Source organism: Ochlerotatus camptorhynchus, unplaced genomic scaffold (genome assembly GCF_037179485.1).
Source record: "Ochlerotatus camptorhynchus isolate MF236.1 unplaced genomic scaffold, CSIRO-AGI_Acam_v1.1 ptg000266l, whole genome shotgun sequence".
NCBI lineage: Eukaryota > Metazoa > Arthropoda > Insecta > Diptera > Culicidae > Ochlerotatus > Ochlerotatus camptorhynchus.
The window spans coordinates 2,146,296-2,169,313 of NW_027040756.1; positions in this window are offsets into that span (position 1 = coordinate 2,146,296).

Below are 23,018 nucleotides of genomic sequence, written 5' to 3' on the forward strand. Positions count from 1 at the left end.
TCAAAATCATACAAGTATCCCTACGTGTACGAGAAAGAGGTACAGGAGCAAGTAAGGAAAATGCTAAATGATGGAATCATTAAGGAATCAATTTCCCCATACACTTCACCAGTATGGGTGGTTCCAAAAAAAATCTGACGCGTCTGGCCGAAAAAAATTTCGTTTGGTAATCGATTACCGAAAACTAAACGAAAAGACCATCAACGACAAGTACCCAATCCCAGAAATTACAGACATTCTGGATAAACTGGGTAGGGCCAAGTACTTCACAACCATCGACCTAGTCTCTGGCTTCCATCAAATTCAGCTGGCGGAAGCAGACACGGAAAAAACGGCTTTTTCAGTCAATGGCGGCAAATACGAATTCACGCGTATGCCATTCGGATTGAAAAATGCACCGGCTACATTCCAAAGGGTGATGGACTGTATTCTTAGAGACTTGATAGGAGTATGCTGTTTCGTCTATATGGACGATATCATCATATTCTCCAGTTCCCTTCAAGAGCATGCGAAACACCTAGCGCTAGTCCTTCAAAAATTGAAAGATGCCAGATTGAAAATTCAACTGGATAAATGTGAGTTTTACCGGAAGGAAACTCAGTTTTTAGGTCACACCGTCTCTGAAGACGGAGTACGACCAAACAGCGACAAAATTGAGGTCATAAAAAACTGGCCGATCCCCAATTCTGAAAAAGAAGTCCGACAGTTCTTAGGAACACTGGGTTACTACAGGCGATTCATTAAAGATTTCGCAAAAATAGTGAAGCCCCTCACAGGACTCCTAAGGAAAGACACGGAATTCAAAATAACTGCAGAAATCGAAGAGAGTTTTAATAAATGCAAACAACTTCTAACACTCGACCCAGTGCTGATTTACCCAGATTTCAGCAAAGAATTTATCTTAACCACCGACGCAAGCGACTATGCCATAGGTGCAGTGCTGTCACAAGGGCCAGTAGGCAAAGACAGACCTATCGCATACGCTTCACGAACCTTGAGTCAAACGGAGGAAAGGTATTCGACAACAGAAAAAGAATTCTTGGCAATCGTCTGGGCGGTGAAACATTTCAGACCGTACCTGTACGGCAGAAAATTTAAAATGTTCACAGACCACCAACCCTTGACCTTCTCCATGACAAACGCGAATCATCGCATTATTAGAGGTAAACTCGCATTAGAAGAGTTTGATTACGAATTAATATACAAACCAGGGAAACAAAATGTCGTCGCTGACGCTTTGTCTCGACTCAAAGTCGAAGAGATTAATGCTAATTCACAATCGTCAGTAGAAGGGGAACCTTCAGAAGGAGAAAATGAATCTGATTCGGAAAGCGATGGAATGACCATACACTCTGCGGACACAAGCGATGACCACTACATTCCATACACAGAAAAACCAATAAATACATTTAAAACACAAATTATTTTCAAAACAGGCAACATTAACATAACCGCATATGAACAAATATTCCCAAAATACCACAGACACACAATCGTGAAAAGCCAATACACAGAAGAAGAAATAGTTAACACTCTTAAACGAACCCTGAACCCTAGAGGAACCAGCTGTCTTAAAGTCCCTATATCATTGGCACAACAGATACAAGAAACATTTAGGAAACACTTTTCATCCAACAAAATCTACAAAGTATATATTTCAGAAACCCTACTGGAAGATGTAAGATTGGAAACTCAACAGGACGACATCGTGAAAGACACCCACAACTTTGGTCACCGAGGAACGAAGGAAAACCGAAACCAAATATTACAAACATATTTCTTCCCACAGCTTGATCGTAAGATTAAAATCTTTATTAGCTCCTGTGATATTTGCAAAAAGGCCAAATATGACAGGAAGCCACCAAAATTGATAAGAAAAAGTACATTTGGTGAGAACCCTTTCGATCGCGTTCACATCGACATTTTCTTCCTAAAAAGTCAAATGTGGCTCACTGTAGTGGATTCTTTCTCTAAATTTGCCAACGCGATCCCTATACAATCTAGAACAATAATTGATATAAAAAACGCTATTACAGAACATATTCGGCAATTTGGAAGACCGAAAACCATTGTAGGAGACCAAGAACCATCGTTCAGGTCCATAGATTTTATCGGTTTCTTAAACGATCTCGGCATCGAAATCCATTTCGCAAGCAATTCTAATTCAAACGGGATTGTAGAACGTTTCCACTCGACGCTCATAGAAATTTTCCGCACAAATAAACCAAAATTCAGTAATTTAACAACAAAAGAGCAAATAAATATCGCAGTAGATATTTACAACAATAGCTTCCACTCTGTAATTAAAAATCTTCCACGGAATTTAATATTTAATTGCTCAAATTCCACAAACATGGAGGAGATTTCAGAAAAATCTAAGAATTTACAATCAGCAGCTAAAATTGAACTGGATAAACAAAAACAAAAATACGAAGATAAAAACAGAGACAATGAAAAGCCCAAAGATCTCCAACCCGGCGACACTAAATATATTAAAATTTCACAAAGAATTACTAAAGATATTAACCCGTATAAAATAACAACCGTCAAACAAAATAATGAACTGACTTTTAAAGATGGCAATGACATCAAAATACACAAAAACCGAATAAAAAGATAACCATTTTAAAAAAAAAAATGTTTCCAACCTTTTCATTGCAGATTGACTTGCATCGTTATAATAAATGCTACCAATTTTAAAGATATTTCACACAATAACGGCATAATTGCTATCAAACTAAAATCTATTAGAATGAGAATAGGATTTGAGAGGATAGTTCACAAAATTAATTTAAATTCTATTGAAAACAACATTGATTATATACAAAAATGTACAGAGAGTCTCAAAATAGTTGATCATCTTAGAAAAACACTAGAGTTTAAAGTTCAATATGCCAGAGATAAATTGTTGAGTTTGTACCCCCATAGAAGCAAAAGAGCGTTAATCAATGCGTTAGGATCCGCAATAAAATACATTGCAGGTAACCCAGATAGTGATGACTTGGAAATTATAAATCAAAACTTAGGCATGTTAGAAAGGCAGGAAAATTTAATCTCAAAATCCCTAGCAAAACAGACCATTATAAATGAACAAATTCAGATAAAAATCAATAACATTACAGATACCCTCAAGAAAATTAATAAACAAATCATTTCACAAAGCAATAACTCATTGATTGTAAAGACAGACTTAGAATATATAAATTTAATAATGAATATCGACTTACTAGTACAAATTCTCAACAATATAGAAGAACAGATTGAATTTGCCAAACTTAATATTTTAAACAGAAACTTGCTTTCATACGAAGATAAAATTTATATTTTCAATAGACTCAAAGCACAAAAATTGAAGGTAGACTATCCAGACCAAATATTTCAGTATAGTACAGGGAGTGTAATTATTAAAGGCACTGATATCCTGATCCTAGCAAAGATACCCATCCTAGAAGACAACGAGTTCGACCTAATCAACATCCAGACGCTGAACATCAATAACACACGAAGCAGTACAGACATCAAACTGGTAGCCAAACATGGAGACATCATTTACAAACAAACACAACTTTGTGACATATGCGACGAAACAACCCTCATTGATGATGAATGCATCCATGGTCTCTTGAATCATCTAACACCAAGATGTGTTTTAAAACCCGCCAGGCAACCTATCAGAATAGTAGAAATCAAGAGAGGAATCGTATTAATAGACACGAACAAAAACGTATTAATCTCGGACTCATGCAACGGTTCAAGATTGATTAATACACCAACAATTATAGAAACCAACAACTGCACGATCAAGGTGATGAACTATACGTTCAATAACCAAAATCATCCGACCACCCAAGAGGAATACCTCATACCAATTTATGGCAAGAGGTTAACACAACTAAATCTCACAGCTGAAAACAACGATTTCACTCACATCAAACTTGATAACTTGGACAAACTTCAAGAGATAAAACTGGACCTTCATCACACGAAGAGGACAACAGCCATCTGGGGAGGAACTCTCCTCATAATAACCATAGTATGCTCTTTCGTTACCTATATCATTAACAGGAAAACTAGAGCGAAGCAACGAACCACCCTGGAGATCCAACACCCAACAGAAACCACCCTGGAGATCCAACACCCAACAGAGACTACAAACAAGGAGTCGCAAAAAGGAGCAATCGGATCTCTACCAAGTCTCATCCTTTTTGGTAGATCGCCCGAGGACGGACGACAATCTGAGAGGGGAGGCGTTACACCCCGGCCGACCAACTGTACTGCATCAACCAACATCATCAGCAACAACAACCCGGACAGCGTAGCAACAGCCAGAGTAGCCACGCCGAGACGACCAACGCCACATCGATCGACCACAACGACCGATGCACCGTAGAATTGATGAGTTAGGAAGAATCAGCGTAGCAACAACCCAGAGGAGCAACGTGGACACGAACAACGCGTTACGACCGATCGAACGATATTGGATTGTGCTGATCAGGTAGTTTTAGTTAATAAAAGGTTTAGCGATAGGAAAATTCGGTTAGTCTTAAGTGCGCGTTCTTTGTAATCGGTAAATTGGTGAATAAATAATTTTTTTTATAACACTCGGTTAACCACGAGCATTATTTGTAGCTGCCTATGTAAGAAATACGCATCGTGTGGTTTAGATATTTTTCAAAAAAATTTGACGTCGTCTGCATATGATAAACGAAGTTCTTCTAGTAAAATGTTGATGTCATTCAGGTACAAAAGGAAAATTAACGGGCCCAGATGGCTGCCTTGAGGAACTCCAGAAGAGGCAGAGAAGGTGTTAGAGAGGCAGTCTGCAATCTTCAATCTTGACGTTAAGACGCCGACCGGTCAAGTGAGATTGAAACCAATCCAGAAGACAGCCGGTGAAACCAAACCTGGTGGGTTTAGCAACTGCAAATCCGTGTGTAACGTTGTTTTGAATCCTATTATTTTTCTACTAATGTTTACCCGTTCGTTCGTACTACCTATACAAGTAAAGATAGGCTTCATGAAAGCTTTGGAAGTCCATGAATTTTCAGAGCATGCTGTCAGTCTGTATGCTATCTTAGACACCCACCTTTTGTAGACACCACCTAGTTTTTGACACGGCAGTTAAGATACCATTTTTAAAATTTAAAACCATTGCGTCGTAGGGAATTCAATAGATTTGGCTATTGTGCTTAACACCTTGTACAACTTCGTTTATTCTCTCGAATCTGCCACTAGGAAGAAATAAAGCAGTAATTTTTAGCAACAACCCAAGCTACTCCACGTCTATCGAATCATTTGAGTGGAGTGCTTTGAAATTATCAGAAGTTGATAATTGCTGATTTAAGTTGAAGACAATAGATTGAAATTTACTGCGCAACATCTAAACTCGAAGTAAGTTCGGGCGGTTTGTGAATTTTGATGATTTAAATCCATTTAAATAATTTTCCACAGTTTTTTAATTTGTCGATCATAGGATCATATTTTGATCAAAATAGAAATTGATATTTAATATATATTGTGTAGTTGGTGAAATTTGAAATTCAGGTAAGCCTAATTAGTTAGTAGTAAATTGGTGAGCAAATTATGTGAGATTTCCGCGTTAACAGGCCCTCCTTGCCCAGTCCGATACAACCTATCGACTTGATTCCAATCACATTATCCGTTTCAAGCTATAGGTAATCGAATGGCACACTTAAAAAAAAAATCACAATTTTTGGTGTAAATACAGAAATTTTTAAAATATGTCTATATGGACCATATCATGCTTTAATTACAAATGGCATCAAAATCCGATTTTTGAAAAACACTTAAGCATGCGAAAAATCAAAATCTCGTAGGTTTTTTTTACACGGTTTTTTTTTTACACGGTACGTATCCCCCGTGTAAAAAAGACCTGAGTGTATCGTCAAAACTGGAGCGGGTTGTTTCAAGCAGCTAGGACATCCACCGTCTTATGCTGGCTGTTAGTCAGACGGCCATTACGCCCACCCGTTACTGCTACTGCGCATTTTCTCGTAGCACAACCGTTCGGCTACGACGCACTTCCACTGCTACTGCGCAATTGGTAGCCTTTGTTGGAACGACTCGTCTCGCCAAGTCGTGCGGCGTAAACTGCGTACCGCTACTACAGCTCATCACTTCACTACGCTTGAGGACGCCTGCTATATCCCTTACGCGCGAGTCATCTTGGTGCGTAAGCTTTTGGTGACCAACTGATCCTGTTTGAGTTCGCGTACTAGAATGACGTGGGACATCCGACGAGGGATCGGACGCTGAAGGAACCAGGTCAGATCTGTCCGAAAACTGCTCACATTAGTTTTATTTGATCTTGAATGGATATACTAACACACATGAACTAGAAACGTGACGTCACAGTAGGAAACTGTTAGGTTTGCCTTAATTCAATAAATTTCGATTTCCCTTGAATTTTAATTAATAAATCGCTAGCTCGATAAATTTAAGTTTAGTCTATTCGGGTTTCGTCCAATTAAGTTGAATTAAATAATAATTACTTCAAGTTTAGATTAGTTACTCTACACATCTTTTGCGTCACGTTATTTGTATATGGTTATATTTGTTAGATTGGTTTGGGTTTAAATAACTATGGCATATTTCCCCTTGGTTGATTTTAAAGAATTATTTCATTTTCGCGGTTTGAATTGGTGTTTTTAAATTTGAGTATCCTAATCTGATTGGTTGGCTTTAGACGTTTGGGTCAAAATAAGTAAGTTCGTTTGTGTCAACATCTGAGTGACCTGCCCTGAGAAGGGAAGTTTCTTGCCGGGTAATTAGGAACGAAATGACGGTCCTTCTTTGAAAGGTGGCGCTTAAGCCGTCAGCTTAGCGTAACACAGAGAACGTTACACGTGGATGATTTTATCGAAAGCGGATGACAAATCTGTGCAGATAGCGTTGGTCTGCAGTCCTTCAGACATTCCGTCAACAACGTACGTAGTGAAGTAGAGGAGATTCGTAGTAGTTGATCTTTTCGGCATAAAACCATGCAGGTGTTCGGAGATGAGCTGCTTGCATTGGAAAAAATAGGATCCAGCTCCACTAGTTCGAATAATTTCGATACTGCACACAGCGCAGAAATACCCCGGTAATTGTCAACATAGTAAGTAGTAAAATCCTTCTTTATTTGTGATTTGTTACGTGGTTTACAATTACTAATACAGGGCAAGAGGGCAAGAGGTTAGCCAGAAGGGAATTTTTGACGTAGAACTACGTCTTTGTCGACTATACTGGGGTCCAAATCAAAAAATATGTGTGGTGAAGGAGTGTTAGGTTTTGAACGCTTGTAACTTTGTCATTTACAGATGAAATTAAAATCCAAATACGGCAATCGATAGGATATTACAATACGAACCTGCTGAAATATACATTTTTCCAATTTTTCTGTAATTAAACTATTGAAAATGTACAAATGATAATTTTATTACTGTTTTCATGAAATAAGCCTTTTTCCCAAACCCAGTCATCATAAACGAATACCACTTGGTTGCACATCATTCTGCTTAAACATGAAAAGATATAAATCAGCGCTGCTCTCCTGCCTCTGCTCATTACCGCTTCGGACGGCGTAACACTAGGTCCTAGGACTAAGTCAGCGGCTAAAGGTGGATCACGGAGTGTCCCCCACAATGAGGAATGAGACTTGAAAAAACGTGCATGTAAAACCCCCTCCCCCTTAACAATCTCTCCCCCTCCCCCCTTAACAATAACCCGAAAAAGACATGGACTTGGACGATCATGTTTTCTGGGAAATAAATTTTAAGCAAACCACAATTATGTATAAACAATTTATTTTTTACATGCAGAGCCAACATTTTCAAAAAAACATTTGCTTAACAGGGACATACACTCGATGGATTACCAATAACTGACTGTTAAACATATCTGGTACCTCTATATATGCAATTATATTGACATCCAAAGTCCATCCTTTTTTACATATTCTGCACAAAAGAAACTTTTTGCTCCGCCCCATTCATAAAAAACGGTGGGAAATCCTATCAGGTTTGGTTGCAGCAAGCAGGACCAAGTCAGTGGCTAAAGGTGGATCACGGCGTGACCGCAATGAGGAATGCGACACAATGAGGAAAATAAATGTTTGTAAACCCCCTGCCCCCCTTCACAACAACCTCCCCCTCCCTCAACAATAATCCGAAAAAGACATGGACTTTGACGATTACTTTTTTCCGGGAAATAAATTTTAAACAAACCACAATTATTAATAGTAAAAACAGGATTTTTTTCCCTTAATTTCTTCCCGCATCATAACTTTCAAATTTGAGAAAAAAATTGCTTGAAAGACATATTCGATGATTTGATGCTGATGAATTACACACCACTGTCTGTAAAAGTAGCAGTAGTAAAATTTCGTTTATTTCTGTTGATTATGGTGTATACATTGATTTTACATTTCAATTGATTTGCCTATCTGGCTCTTCATCTTTGTTCATTGGGTATTCTAATTTAGTAGTTGCGTATTTCATCTAGTTAACAGAAAACCTCTTGGGGTGTGTTTTTTTTAATTGAAAAATTTGATAACCTACCTAAGTACGAGTCTAACTTAACTAACGTGCCAGATCACCTATGATCTGAAGATCTGATCTCAGACGGGTGTCTCTGAACCTTTCCAAGGAGACCGTTCGTCGCTCTTCGAGAGGCTGAAGACCAGCCAGGCGGTGAACCTCAGAATTTCGGGTCCTGGACTGTTTATCCTAAGGATCTTGTTCTGGAGTTTGTATGTGTTCCACACATGAATTGTTGCAACGTGATCAACAAATCAATATCTATGTGTCGGCCACATATTTAATATATGTACATATAAAAACCATGCGTGACCACACATACTATTCATTTGCGTATAAATTTCATGTGTACTTCTGAGTGGATTCTGTTTATGTGTGGTCAAATGAAAATCATGTGAAATTTCACATTAATATATTTGTCAAGAAAAATGTTTAAATTGTTTTGAGTGAACCATAACCGAAACATTGAAATACTTGAAAATTTTAAGATAAAGAATAATAGTCAAAAATGCATGAAAAACATCAATTTTGTGTGGTTCTACGTCATACTGCGGTCGTGTCTAGAACACAACCCTTCTTTTTTTTTTTTTTGATTTTTTGTTTGTAAACTTCGTGTTCTACTGTTGTAATATTTTATAATTCTCTTCTTATGAAGAATGTTTGATTGAAATGTTTTAATTTGTTATTCTACCTACTTAACTAATCTTAGCTTAACCTAACCTAACGTGTCTGATTCCTGATGATCTGTTGATCGGATCGCCTACAGCAATCTCTGAACCTTGCGATGAAGTCAGCTCTCCGTAACTCCAGTTTCTGAAGACCAGCCAGGCGGTGGACCTCAGAGTTTCTAGTCCACGATGAACTATTCTCAGGATCTTATTCTGGATCCTTTGTAATTTGAGATGGTGGCTTTTTGCGCAACTCTTCCAGATTGGCATCCCGTATTCTATTACGGGAAGGATGATTTGTTTGTAGAAAGCAAGCTTAGTTTTCAATGACAGGGTAGACCTCCTGTTGATGAGTAGATACAATGATTTTATCAAGATGTTGCAATTGATTTTGGTTTTGTCAACGTGCTCCCTGAAAATCAGATGCTGTCTAATGTTAGGCCTAGGTAGACTACCTCTTTCGACCATTCCACCACTGTGCCGTTCTTATTATTCTCCGACGGTTCGTTAGCAGAAATCTTGGATTCCTCGGGAAAAATGTTGGGAATCTGATGAAGATCGGTTGCATTTTCAGCAACGTCAGCTTCGTGAGGGCTGACGATGTTTTGTCCGAGATTATGGGAGCTAACGAAGTGTTGACATTTGACGGCAGCCTTCTCTTCAGGAGTTATCAGATGAACCACTGGGTCGCCGGGACGGGTGGAATTGGTCTTGGCTTATTTTTAAGGATTTTCGTTAGTTTCCAGAAGGGCTTTGCACAACCTGGGATATAGCGGATCTTATTAGGAAAATCCTGATTTCTAAGGTCCACCATCTTGGCTTGGATGGTTTTTGTAAGATGATTGCAATGGGTCTTCAAGACACGCAAACCAGAACGCTGTTATTGCCTTCGGATAGAGTTACGCCTGGGATATCGCCTTCTCGATGGAATGCAGACACCGGTCAACGTCTTCGGGCGTCTCCGGAAGGACACCGTAGTTGACAGTGGTGTGGACACAGTGTTGGAACTGATCCCAGCTGACACGATGGTAGTTGTGTCGGGAAGCTTGGAATCGGTTGACGAGTGAGCCCACGTTGGCCATCACCGGATACTAGTCCGAACTCAGCTCCTGGTGGGATACAAGTTGCGAGATGTTGTCTCCCATGTTGCTGATGAATAAGTCGATGGTGGAGTGTACGCCAGACCGACTCAACCGGGTGGGAGAGTCCGACGCTAAAATGGTGTAGCGAGCCTCTTGCAGGTCGTTGTTCAGGATAATTGTCAACGTTAGTTTTGTCACCCTTTTTGTGGACAGGAAGCTGTCTTCCATAGCGATGGAAAGGTTCTGGTACGTAGTGACAGATGAAAGATGCGACGAAGAGGTGTGAGTAAATTATCGATGCACTTCTTCACAAGAGTAGCAGGAATTCGATCGGGTCCAAGTGACGTCGAAGATTTCAATTTAAAAACAGTTTCGAGAATCATGGAGTCTATAGGAGTATATGGGTATATCTCTTACCGGAACATTTGAAGCAGCTTCGGTAATCTGTTGTGGCTGCAGCGACTCGTTTGAAAAATCACCTACAAATCTCGCAGAGAACAGTTGGCAGATTTCCGGTTCACCCGAAGCTTCAGCGTCATTCAACTTCATCGTCGATAGCTTCAAACATATAGCTCTTTCCTCTGACTTTAAACATAGTTCCAAAAGGACTTCGGATTAGATTTCATGGAGGCTTGAATGTTGCGCTGTTAAGCAAAAAAGCAAGCTTTACTCAATGGTTGGTAACGCTGTTTCAGCAGAAGTGTTTTGTGCTTTGAAAATTTCCGAAAATCAGCTCATTTCTTTGTTTTTAGATTGTGCAATTCGCGTGATTGCCATAGCGGGTACTTGGAATATTTAGCAGTCTTCTTGGAAACGTAGCGGTCTGTGACATACGATAGAATGTTTGAAAAACTTGCGTAGCACTGTTGGCGTTCCCGTGATCTAGTAGGGCCTCCCTATCAAGTGTATTCAAAACAGTAATAATATTGTTGTAGTTGGAATTTTTGAAATCATAACTCACCGTTGCTGCGTTTTCGTTAAAAACTGGAAGCCTCTTGTCTTAATGGATTCACTGTAGGGGTGGATGATGTGGCACGTGTTTCACGAGTGCCGCTGGACTCACTGAGATGTCTGGAGCAACGTCTTGAAGGCTTACAAATCATAAGTCCAAAGTTCGTCCATATTCGTTGAAACAGTGGTTAATTTGGGGAAGGCTTGCTATACTGTAGCCATTATTTGAAGATTGTCAAATAAATCCGGGAAGATTGAAGTCACCGAGGATGACAAACTCATCGCATATAGCAGCATCGTATGAAATAAATATAACAGATCGGATGAGGGAAAACCATCACGAATACGATCTGGAGGGATGTATACAACTCCAAGGAATAACTCCGGAGTGATTTAAGATTTTGGCGTAATGGCTTTTGTAAACAAACACGTCAATTACTGATTTCTCTTGAATAAAAGCTCAATCTCACAAACAAACTATACCAAATGATAGAGGAATCATTCCTCTACCTCATAGTGTTATTACTTTTCGAGATTGAACTTTTATTCGCGAGAAATCAGTGATTGACGTGTTTGTTTACAAATGCAATTACGCCCAAATCTCAAATCACTCCGGAACTTGTGATCAGCGAGTTTGATTTTCACCCAGATTTGCTCGATACCAGTCCATTTGAGGTCTTCAATCGAGCAGGTTTCGAGTCCGGCATGGACAGCAATTAGAAAGCCACCACTAGATGCCTTCCTACTATTCGTGGGGCTTCTATCGCACCGGGAAACCTCATAGTTTGAGCTGAAAATTTGGCTGGAGAGGGTATTGTTATATAGCCAAGTTTCGCAGAGAGTGATGCCGTCATTACAGCAATCGGAACAAGCCAAATGGTAGCCTTGAACCGATGAATTTAAACCACCAACATTTTGGTAGTAGATGACGATGTTACTAAGAGGTAGGCTGCGAGAGCTCGTGACAGCGGCTGATGCTGAAGGTTCAATACTAGAAGAGTGCAAAGCATCACCAATAAGAAAATTTACTATGCTATCGTACTTGCCTATAAAAGCAAAAGGTCTTCCACGTCAGCACTTCTGAACGCAAGACCAGAACGACTTCGCAGCGAGATGGGTATTTTGACGACGAACTCGACTGGTTCAGAAGGATCAGAGGCTTCCAATCTACTGGTTTGTGTGCGTCCTGGGATATTTGAGGTAAAGATACTATTTTCAGCTGCCGTTCCGTTAGTGAAGACTGCCTTGGAAAAATCGTAGCTGACCAGAATAAATGCTAATTCTGATAGGATTTAAGTTGCATATGCTATCACTTTCACAAAATTGAACATGTTAGAGTTAGAGTAATAGTACTATTTTACAAAAGTACTATTTTCATCTATTTGATGACATACTAAACAAATTATTTTATAACAAATGATTGTAGAGAAACGAAAAGTAATTAACTAATTTATTTATTTCATTTAGTTATTTATTTCGTCAAGCACAACACAACAGTGTGATGATCAACTTCACCTCAATGATCAAGTTCACCTCAATGATCAACTTCACCTCAATGATCAACTTCACCCTGTTTTACGGTACCCTTGGAAGCATCAATTGAGCGTCTCAATGTTTTTTGGCATGCTCGATCAGTCAAAACCAAATAAAGAGGAATTGTTGATCTCCGGCAGTGAAATCGGTTGTATCTACTGCCATTGTTTCTATGTACGACGACAAGCAGTACCCAGCACGCAATAAGTGGCCCGGCAAAAATGAGCGCCAATGGCACATGGAGCATTAAAGTACGCGGTCCATCAGTATATAGCCTAATTCAATTTGCAATGGCCGCTGGTTGGGGTAGGTTGAACCATGGGGCAAATGAGAGAATAACTCTAACTAATCGCAACCTGTGATGTGTTCAAGGTGCTATGTATTTGGAAAGAGGTGGTAGATGGCCAAGATGGAGGAAGGACGTACATGAAAATGTAAAAGTAAGTGATCAATACTACAATATAGAAGATCTAAAATTGTAGATCAGGATTGGGTTCTTTAGGGGTATTGAGGTAATTGCATATTCGTAATCTGCATGGCAAATGGAACCGACATCCAAAATTTCATCCATTTGAAGCACTGGAACGCGGAAACTGAAAGACAGCCTGACATCAGACGTGTTGAATCAGGAGGCAGTCGTTCCACGATTCAATGCGATCGATGTGGATCGTTCAGACATTCCAAGACATATCGTGAAAGGATGGTAGAACATTGAATATAGAAAAATTCTACTGCCCGAAATACCAGTATTTTTTTCCTCTGTTCGGGACCTAACACCACTGCGACCAGTTACTTGATATATTGTAGTTTATCCCATAGCCTTAGTTTAGTGCACGTCGTATTACTCCATAACTATTGAGAAATGATGTAGTATTCTATTTGTTTACAGTTATCATTCTTGCGTTTATCGCAAGGATCCGACTCTAATTGAAAGGTCCCGCTATTTATACCCTTCGGATTGTTGAAACACCCTCCAAAGGCGCGCCCCTTTTTTCAGTCCAAATTGGGTCCCTTAGCAACAAAATTGAGGAATGACACCAATAATGACCATGCATCAGAACCCAAGTCTTAATCACTTCAAACTAGGGAACAACGAATAGAAGATAAGGAATCACATAGATGAAGACTTACTAACTCATTTTTTCCTTATTTCACTATCATCCTCAGGGGACAAAGCCGATGTTTCGAACAAAGGGAGGCTGAAAAAATCATGTTCCGCTTATCATACCTGCCACCACCCGGTTGTCAAAAATATACTTCATCAAGACCACAGAAATAAACGTTATATTACATAACACATAACACCATAGAATTCAACTTAGAAGTTATCCTTGACTCAAGGTTGGCTTTTGTAGATCATTTCAATTCATTAATCCATTGGATTTTAATGAACGCCATAACAGTTACACCTCTCCTAGTACCTACGGTGATTATCAAAATACAAGAAAAATATCTATAAATTACTAAAGCACTAAAATCCGAAATGGTCTGCAAACTGGTTTCATGGTAGATAATAGAAAGCGCTTTGGTGCTTAATCTTAAGCAGTATTTTAGCGGTCAATGTAAATGTAACCATCAATCCATTTCCATTTTTAACGGCTCTGAATTAATCATGAACTTTGTTGATTTTGATTTTAGTGCTCTCCGACGCACGATATTGACACACTTTTGTTTCTGCATAATTCGTATCAATATGTACATCCCCAGTTTCTTCCGTTTATTTCAAAGGATTACGTGTTGGTTTTGAAGATACAAGTCTTGGGTGTCTTTAATTTGTCACATCATCCAATGTATAATGGACTGCCTAAACTTATAAAACATGGAGCTTGCTAAATTAAATGGAATTCGGATTATGTCACTTGATTGCATTACTTTCTCCTTTGCGGATTTTCGTATTAGATCCAGGGAAAAAGTCGTTGAACAAACCAATGCCTTTTCGATCAGAGTTTTGGAAAGCGAAATGACTGCCACGCTATAGGTCAGATGTTTTTTTCGTCTTCTGCTAATGGCGGGTCCGTTGTACGCCCAACCAACCAGCTGACCCTGAAATTACATTTTGGTTCATGGTGTATATTAATGCCAAATTGTTATTGGTGCGCTGCTCTGGTGGCAGCCGTCTATCAAATGCACTATGATGTTGTTGTGTTTTCATAGCTTTGATTTAATTTGATTTGAATACCCGTGGAAAAAATATCTTTATTAAACACACAAAACTGAGATGTTTATTCCATTTTTTATCGTTTTTAGATCATCTCCATCTCCACTGAAATTAAACTCAAATGATTGTTTGACAAACAAATCTTCATTATAAAACAGCAAAAAAAAAAAGCTTATCTTCCATTTAATTCCACTTAATTAATTTTGGTATCCATGACAGATACGTATTCCCACTAAAGAACTTAGCTAATTCTAACTCCCTTAAGTACTCATCCCTAGGTATAAGATCACAGGTATAAAAATGAAACTACAATGTGTTGAATCGGAACCTACCTAACTAATACAAACCAAAGATTGACTCTTATACCTAGGGATGAGTACTTATGGGGGTTAGACTACTATTCAAACGACAGATTTAACGTGTCAAATGCAGTGTCTCTTAAATTCTGTAAGTGTTGCTGAACGTTTGATATGTCTAGGCATCGAATTGAAAACATTTATTCCTTTAAAATATAATGAATTTTGTGAAGCACAAGTCAAGAAATGTGGTTTTCTGATTTCAACCGCGTTTCTAGTATTATATCTATGAAAGTCACTTCCTCTTTCAATTTGATCACACAAATATCGAGGCAGCAAACCGTTAACTACTTTTAAAATGAACACCATAGTCAAATATACAATTCTTTGCTTCACCGACAACCATTGCAAGGCGTCTAGCATCAAAGTTGAGGAAGTGAATCTATTACATCTCAAAATCAAACGCATTATTTTATTCTGCAAGTGCTGTAATCTCGATATTTGTGTTTCATTGGCCAGAAATAAAATGGAAGGCCAAAAGTCTAGTTGAGGAGCGATTATTGATTTGTATAGCTGCATTTTACTGGCACTAGTTAAATCGTTTTTCAGTCGACATAGAACTCCATACTTCTTGGCAATTTTCTTGTTGAAATTGTCAATGTGAGAGTTGAACTTAAATTTGTCATCAATAATCACGCCAAGATATTTAATGTCCCGAACGCAATCTATAGTCTCATCATCAATTACAACAGAGACGTTCTTATTTAATCGATTCCGCGAGTTTTACTTGTATTCAATTTCAACTGCTTATACTTCATCCATCTACTAAGATAACGCAAATCTAAATCCTTAGCTGCCATGAATAACACAAGTATCATCTGCAAAAAGATTAATGTCGCAAAATCGTAAATCACGTCGCAAGTCATTAATATACATAATAAATAACAGGGGCCCTAATACACTTCCCTGGGGCACTCCAAGGTTATTCCCACGGGACTGGAAACAGAATCATTAAAAACAGTCCGTTGAGTTCTGTCAGACAAATAGCTTTACAACCATTTACATGCAGTACTCGTAATTCCAAAGCGCTTGATTGTACTTAACAGTAAGGGCCTAGAAATTGTTTCAAAAGCACGTTTCAGATCCTAAAAAACAGCAACAATCGTATCTTTACGCTCCAAGTTGTCTTTCCACTTTGCTAACACCAAATTCAACGCAGTTTCACAAGAATGACCTTCCCGATATCCCGATTGTTCTGGTACCAACAAAGAGTTGCTATTCAAATACTCCAACAGCGGGCCTTTAACAACAAGTTCTAAAATTTTCTCTAATGTGTGCAACATGTTGGTGGGACGAAACTCTGCGGCGTTAATCGTTCCAGCAACTTTTTGAAAAGGAACCACTAAGGATTCCTTCCAAATGTATGGTACATGTCCAGTTTGCAATGATCCATTAATAAGGTCCAGCAAGATGTTGCCAATGACACGAAAGCAATCTTGAATAACTCTGGCATTAACATTGTCAACTCCAGCCGATTTTCCAAATGAAAAAAATGAAGGGGTTGTGTACGAGACACTACCGCTTGGTTGACGTAGACTATGTTGAGATGTTTAGTGAACTTTCCGTGCATTTGGCTTGATATTGATTTAAAATACAGTTGACGTAACTTATTTCCTCGATTTCTGGACTTTCCGTTAGGGATATTTCTGTATATGAAACACTTGTCTGTAATCTTCCGTTATAAAATATATTCCCCGTGCATACTTCAATGCCCATCCCGTCTCCGTTGAACATTTGTTATGGATAACACGTTTAACCAAACGCTTGATCGCAGTGGGATACCTCCGTTCACAATCACGTATTGCACATTCCAGCCCAAGAAACATTGTAAGTATTATGAGGTTTTAAAGCACTCTACAAGTTTAAATCATGGTCTACAGTACCCTCATAAAACCCAAATTGTTACCTGGGAGGTAACCAATAAGCCCGCTAATTAGGATTGATTTTGTTATTTAAAGCTAACATATGACTAATTCAGGACTTTGGCGCATTATAAGTTGGATTATAACTAAGCAGGCTTTTTGGTTATTTGGGATTGCCCTCAATCGTTTATTCCATCGAAAATTTGATATTCAGAGATGTGCTTTTACAAAATCAGAAAGTTTGGTTCATGTGACCCTGCGTTCAATATTTAATCATAATTTGCTACTTCAAGCAATCAAAAATTCGTCCATCCAAGCAGGATCATAATTCTAAATGTACATTGGATAGCTTAACTTCCGAATTTATCCGTCTCTTAAGCACATAATGAGGAACTTGAACCACAAGTATTCAGAAATATATCTCTTAACTTAGGAGGACTCCATTCTGAAGTTCCCACCCCTCGTTTTTAAGAGATGAACCAGCCCAAGGCTAAAAATCTCTCTAATAAAGCAGGGTTTGTTATACAAAAATAATATTTCGACAATGAGCATGCATAAAGGCGTATACGCGATGATCGATTCTCTTCAACGTTTTTCTTTTTGCATTGATACAGCTAAGTGAAACAATTTTCTAAAATTTCTTCAATGCAGAGCTGTAACAGGTTGTATTGAATATCAAAACACCAGCAAACGCACCGAGAAACGTTAATCCAAGCGAGTTATTAACAAAAGAGAAAATTGACGAAGATAATCGATCATCGCGGTTACGTTCTTATGCATGATCACTGTCGATTTGTCACGTTTCATATTATTTGAACGGGTCTGAAAACAGTATCAATAACTCTTTTTATTAAATATGTGTGGTCCTTGAAAGGACCAATTGTTCGATCTCCACAAACTCCACTCCATCGTTGGTTGTCATCAAGGTGATCATGCTGACTACTGCTATTTTACCACACCGTCCGTCCGATGCGAAAATGAGCGGATTCACAACAGCAGCACTCCAGCCCGACTGCGGTAATAACATAGAGGTAACTCTAAGACCAGAAGACCCGAAGAAACGAGCTCAACTTTTTGGCTCAGCTCTGGTACTATCTTCGGTCCCAAGCTAATCGATTCACCCCTCGAAACATAGGAAAATCCACTAACCCCTCATTTAATCTGTCAAACTTTCATAGTGAATCAAAACAAACATAGTGTAGTACTGTAATTTATACTAGAATGTGGCACGTTAATCGATTTGCTTGGGACCAATAGGCTAATCAAGTAGTGAGCCAATTTAAAATCGTTAGTATCGTATTGATTGTTGGAAATATTCAGTAGAGGCAGAGGGAAAATTTTCACCTCTTCCTGATTTGCTCCTGTTTCTGCTTGCCACGCCGTCCAAAGCATTAATGAGCGGAGGAACTGACTTTAAATGATCCATTTGAGATTTTAATTATTAATTACAGTTCCTAGTCCTATCAGGTCTGTTTTAGAGAATGACCACCTTGGAAGAACGACAGCAGAGCTCTTATATAGTTTTACAGGTTCAAGCAAAACGATGCGCAACCAAATGGTACTGGGTTATGACGACTTGGTTTGGGGAGAACGTTTGTTTCATTGAAACAGTAATAATATTAACACTTTTTATTTGTACATTTTTCAAGAAAAAAAAAACATTCAAATTGTGAGAGTTGTTTCCTATCGATTGGTGTATTTGGATTTTAATTTCCTCTATAAATGACAAAGTTATAAGCGTTCAAAACCTTACACTTTTTCGTGACGGTCGCAATTCTAGATTTTCGATTTACACCCAGTAACTTCTCGTAAGACGTAGTCTACGTCAAAAAAAATCTGCTAAACGCTTCAAATGATTCAAATTATTTTTATCACGCCAAGTAATATTAAAATCATAAGCTATTATATTTGATTTACTAGAATCAAGGAATATCCCGAGCCAGTTCTCTAAAACTTCAACAAAACGCTGGTCACTAGAACTGGGAGAATGATACAAAACACCATAATTACCCATCTTCATGCCACGTACATCTGTGATGCCCAAGAACCAGTTGCCATCAATAACTTCGTTGGTACGATGGTTGAATTGAACTGATTCTTGTTACTTCTGTGGGAGCGGAGCTCTCTATTATGGCAATGCCCCAGGTCCCCGGTCTAGAGCCACGGGGACCAACGGGGTGGGCTTTCCACCAGCCTCTTTTGTTGGCTTAGCTCACGACACTTACCCAGGTCGTATCTCGACAAAGGGTCGGATGGTGAGGCTGATCAGGGCGCAAATAACCTTCTACTCGGTCTTCTTTTAGGCACTTTTTATTTAGGTTATTATGTTACTTACGAATAATAGGGTGTGTGTGTGAATAGCCGGCCGGCGTGCTGGATCGTGGATCGCTGGGCGGATAACCCGGCGGATGATCTGCTACTGGCTTCGGAATGACGTTTGGAATGACCGCAACCGAACCTCGTGCTGGTCACTGGGTATCACCAGCTGCCGTTTTCCAACTACCAAAGTCGAGATTTCGTGTCTCCCGACGCTCGCTTGGTTGACCGCTCCGGCGGTCTAGACAGCGTTCGGTTGATCGCCAGTGATTGCGAGGAATTTCACGCTCACTGGGGGGGGGGGGGGGGGGGTTGACCGCTCCGACGATCTAGAAAGCGTTCGGTGGTTCAACGCTGAACAGCGGAGACTTAAACTAAGGACAATGGGTCCTTGGGTGTAAAACAATGGGAGGTCTTTCTATAGGTAAAGTACTGGGCAGCGAACTGGGCACTTGAATTGTTCGAACACTTGAATTGTTCGAACACTTGAATTGTTCGAACACTTGAATTGTTCGAACACTTGAATTGTTCGAACACTTGAATTGTTCGAACACTTGAATTGTTTAAACACTTTGACTTTGTCTGTGAATCTATCGATACTAGTCTGTGAACTATGCTCCAAACCTCCTTCGAGAAGAGCTGAAGTGGAAAAGAACTTGCCATCCTGGTTGTGGTGTCTGTATGGGAAGTGTACCTTATGTTTAACAAATTGTGTTCTGATAATTTTAATTTGACCGTTGGAGTGGTATTTTTAATCTGTTCTGCTATCTCTTACACATTTTCATTTGTTTTTAAGAAATTAAGTTTTATAACATAGAACATTAGATAAATAAACAATAACTTTCGGTATAACAGTTAAATAAATAGCTTAATATAATAAATAACTCAATAGCATATTACTAGCAACAGTCGGCATTGCTCGTTCATACTTAATAGCAGTATGGATTGCCGATACCTCACTCTCATTGCTCAGTGCTGGTGATATAGGGTATACTACCCAAACGGTAACATTGTTTGACATAAATAGCAGCACCGCCAGTGTGTCTAGAATGTGATAAACAAGCAGCAACAATATATCCCGGAATATTACCCAAGTAACAATCCTGTAACCATTTAGCATCCACTCTGATTTATGATGGTTTTATAACGGCAATGAACAATCCAATTAGTTTAAATATAGTATTTCAAAGTGTAAAACGTTCCTGCTTAGTAATTCCGCTTTTTTGTTTTAAAAACCTTTCATAGTCTGGCAAGAAAGTCAAAACCTGTCTTGTTTAAAAAAAATAAATTTAAAACGGTTATCAATCCCTCCTTAAAACTGTTCAATAATTCAAGCATAAACGTCATTAGCAATTGTTTATTAATGTCTTGATAAAATACTTTGGGTATCTCGAAGGATAGACGAAGTAGGATGAAAAATTCAAGCCGATTTCAGCAAAATTTACTTCTTTAGAAGAACCAGCACACCATCAACGACTGACCATCTGGCGGAGAAGAGTAAAGTGAGCGTGGCCCTCGAATTCATAAAACATTGTCGAAAGTTTTAAAACATACCAGCCTTCTCCAGATCTTGCGAATAGATGACAATCAAAATAACAACCGACAGCAAACCACTGAACTATTAGTTAGCGGAGATTAGCTGGTTTCCGATCCATAGCAGCGATTTTATTCGGCGAAAGAATCAACTCTTCGAAAATTTCATTCAAGCGTACAGTGTTGGAAAAATCATTTTCAAAAAAAGTTCTATCACAGCTCATTGCAGAGATAAATCCCAAAGGAACTTCTCACAAAAAGTTCGCGAACGAGAGACGATAAAAAGTTCATGAAAGCGTAGAGCGAGAGAAATTTTCATTTCGTATCGCGAAAGATCTTTCGTCTCTCCATCTCACATCATTTCACACGTACTCGTGATTCGAGCCAACCAAATATCCCCTCAGCTTTGTTCTTTTTTTCCAGCGAGTAAAGGTAGGCGATGATCACGCGAGAGTGTCTGTTTGTTTTCTTCTCGTTCTCCGATATTTTTCGCATCCTTCACATTAAATACCATTTCCAGAGAACTTTGAGATTTGGGCGTAATTGCTTTTGTAAACAAACACGTCATTCAGCGATTTCTCACGAATCAAAGCACAATCTAGCGAACTATACTATACCAAATGAATCATTCCTCTACCTGTCTGTGTTGTTAGTTTTTTAGATTGAACTTTAATTCACGAGAAATCGGCGAATTAAGTGTGTGTTTACAAAAGAAATTACGCCCTAATCTCAAAGTTTTCCGGATTTATTTATAGTTTTAGTTCTCAATGCAACCAGCTAATAGTAGATACTTGTAACTATTCACCAAGAGTCTAATCTTTGCTGACCAAATCATCATTTGTGGCTGTACTCTTCGACAAGAAGAACTATGCTATTAGTGCGAAGTACAGTTAGACCACTGAGATTGGCGCTTAGAAATGTTTAGTGTTAGCTAGCAAGCATTCTGTTGATTAGTCTTACTGCATTGAGAACATGCTTATTAGGGTGGTTCAAAATATCGGCTTTGCTTCACTAATTTCAATCGATTTTTAATCAGGTCCAGATAATTCTCCCAAAATTTGAGCTTATTGGGTTGTGATCTCATTCTGCAATGGCCATCTAAAATTTATAAAGGTATTACTATGGGAAAAGTGATTATTTTGTTCACCTCGTCTTTAAATTTCGCCATAATGATCTACCAATAAATTTGCCTTGTGTACTCATAGGAAATTTTCTCAGCTACATTTTTTTCTAAAGACCACTTTTTAATTTAACGTTGAGGAAATTAGTTATTAATTGATTTCTAATCTGCTAACTTTCTGATTTGATCACTCGACTGCATTAGGTAGAGGACAGCAATGTAACCCAGTAGCTCGCCCGGTAGCTTGAATTTCCACACAACCTTGAATGAAAATACTAAATTTGCTGGTCACTGGTGCCATAAAGCTACTGTACCTTTTTTCATGGATCTCAAACTGCAAAAAAATTTATTAAACATCGATTCTAAAAAAATAGTTTACTTGATCATTTTTATTCAGCAGGTGTATTCACTTGGGAATCTATCACTTCGCAAGTTGAAAGTATTTTGAGATTGTCTGTTAATTTCAAGTCTTGCAATACTTGTGGATGGAAAATTTAGATCGTTCTCAATCTGTCACTATATCAAAAGCTCAAGGTACATGGTACTTTGATTAATTTTGTGTTCATTTCCAGCCAACTGGTAATAATTTTTTGTTTTCTTTTTTTCTGCCTATATTTTTTACAGTTTTAATGGACATTGAATAACCTGTTTAAATTTTTTATCATCCTAAATTGCACACTAAAAAGATGTTTTTGTCAGATCCTTGGTCAGCAAATAAAGCGTTTTGAAGTTCAGCAGTGCAGCAGTCCCGCATACCTTATGGTTTTACATAGGGAGGGTCTAGACCCTTTCTAGTTTTACATTGTTTTACAGGATTCCCAGTCATGGGAGAGGACAGTAATAGCATAGCACAGTGAAAAAGTTCACCACCACCTATATTCCCAACCATCCCCCTGCATATA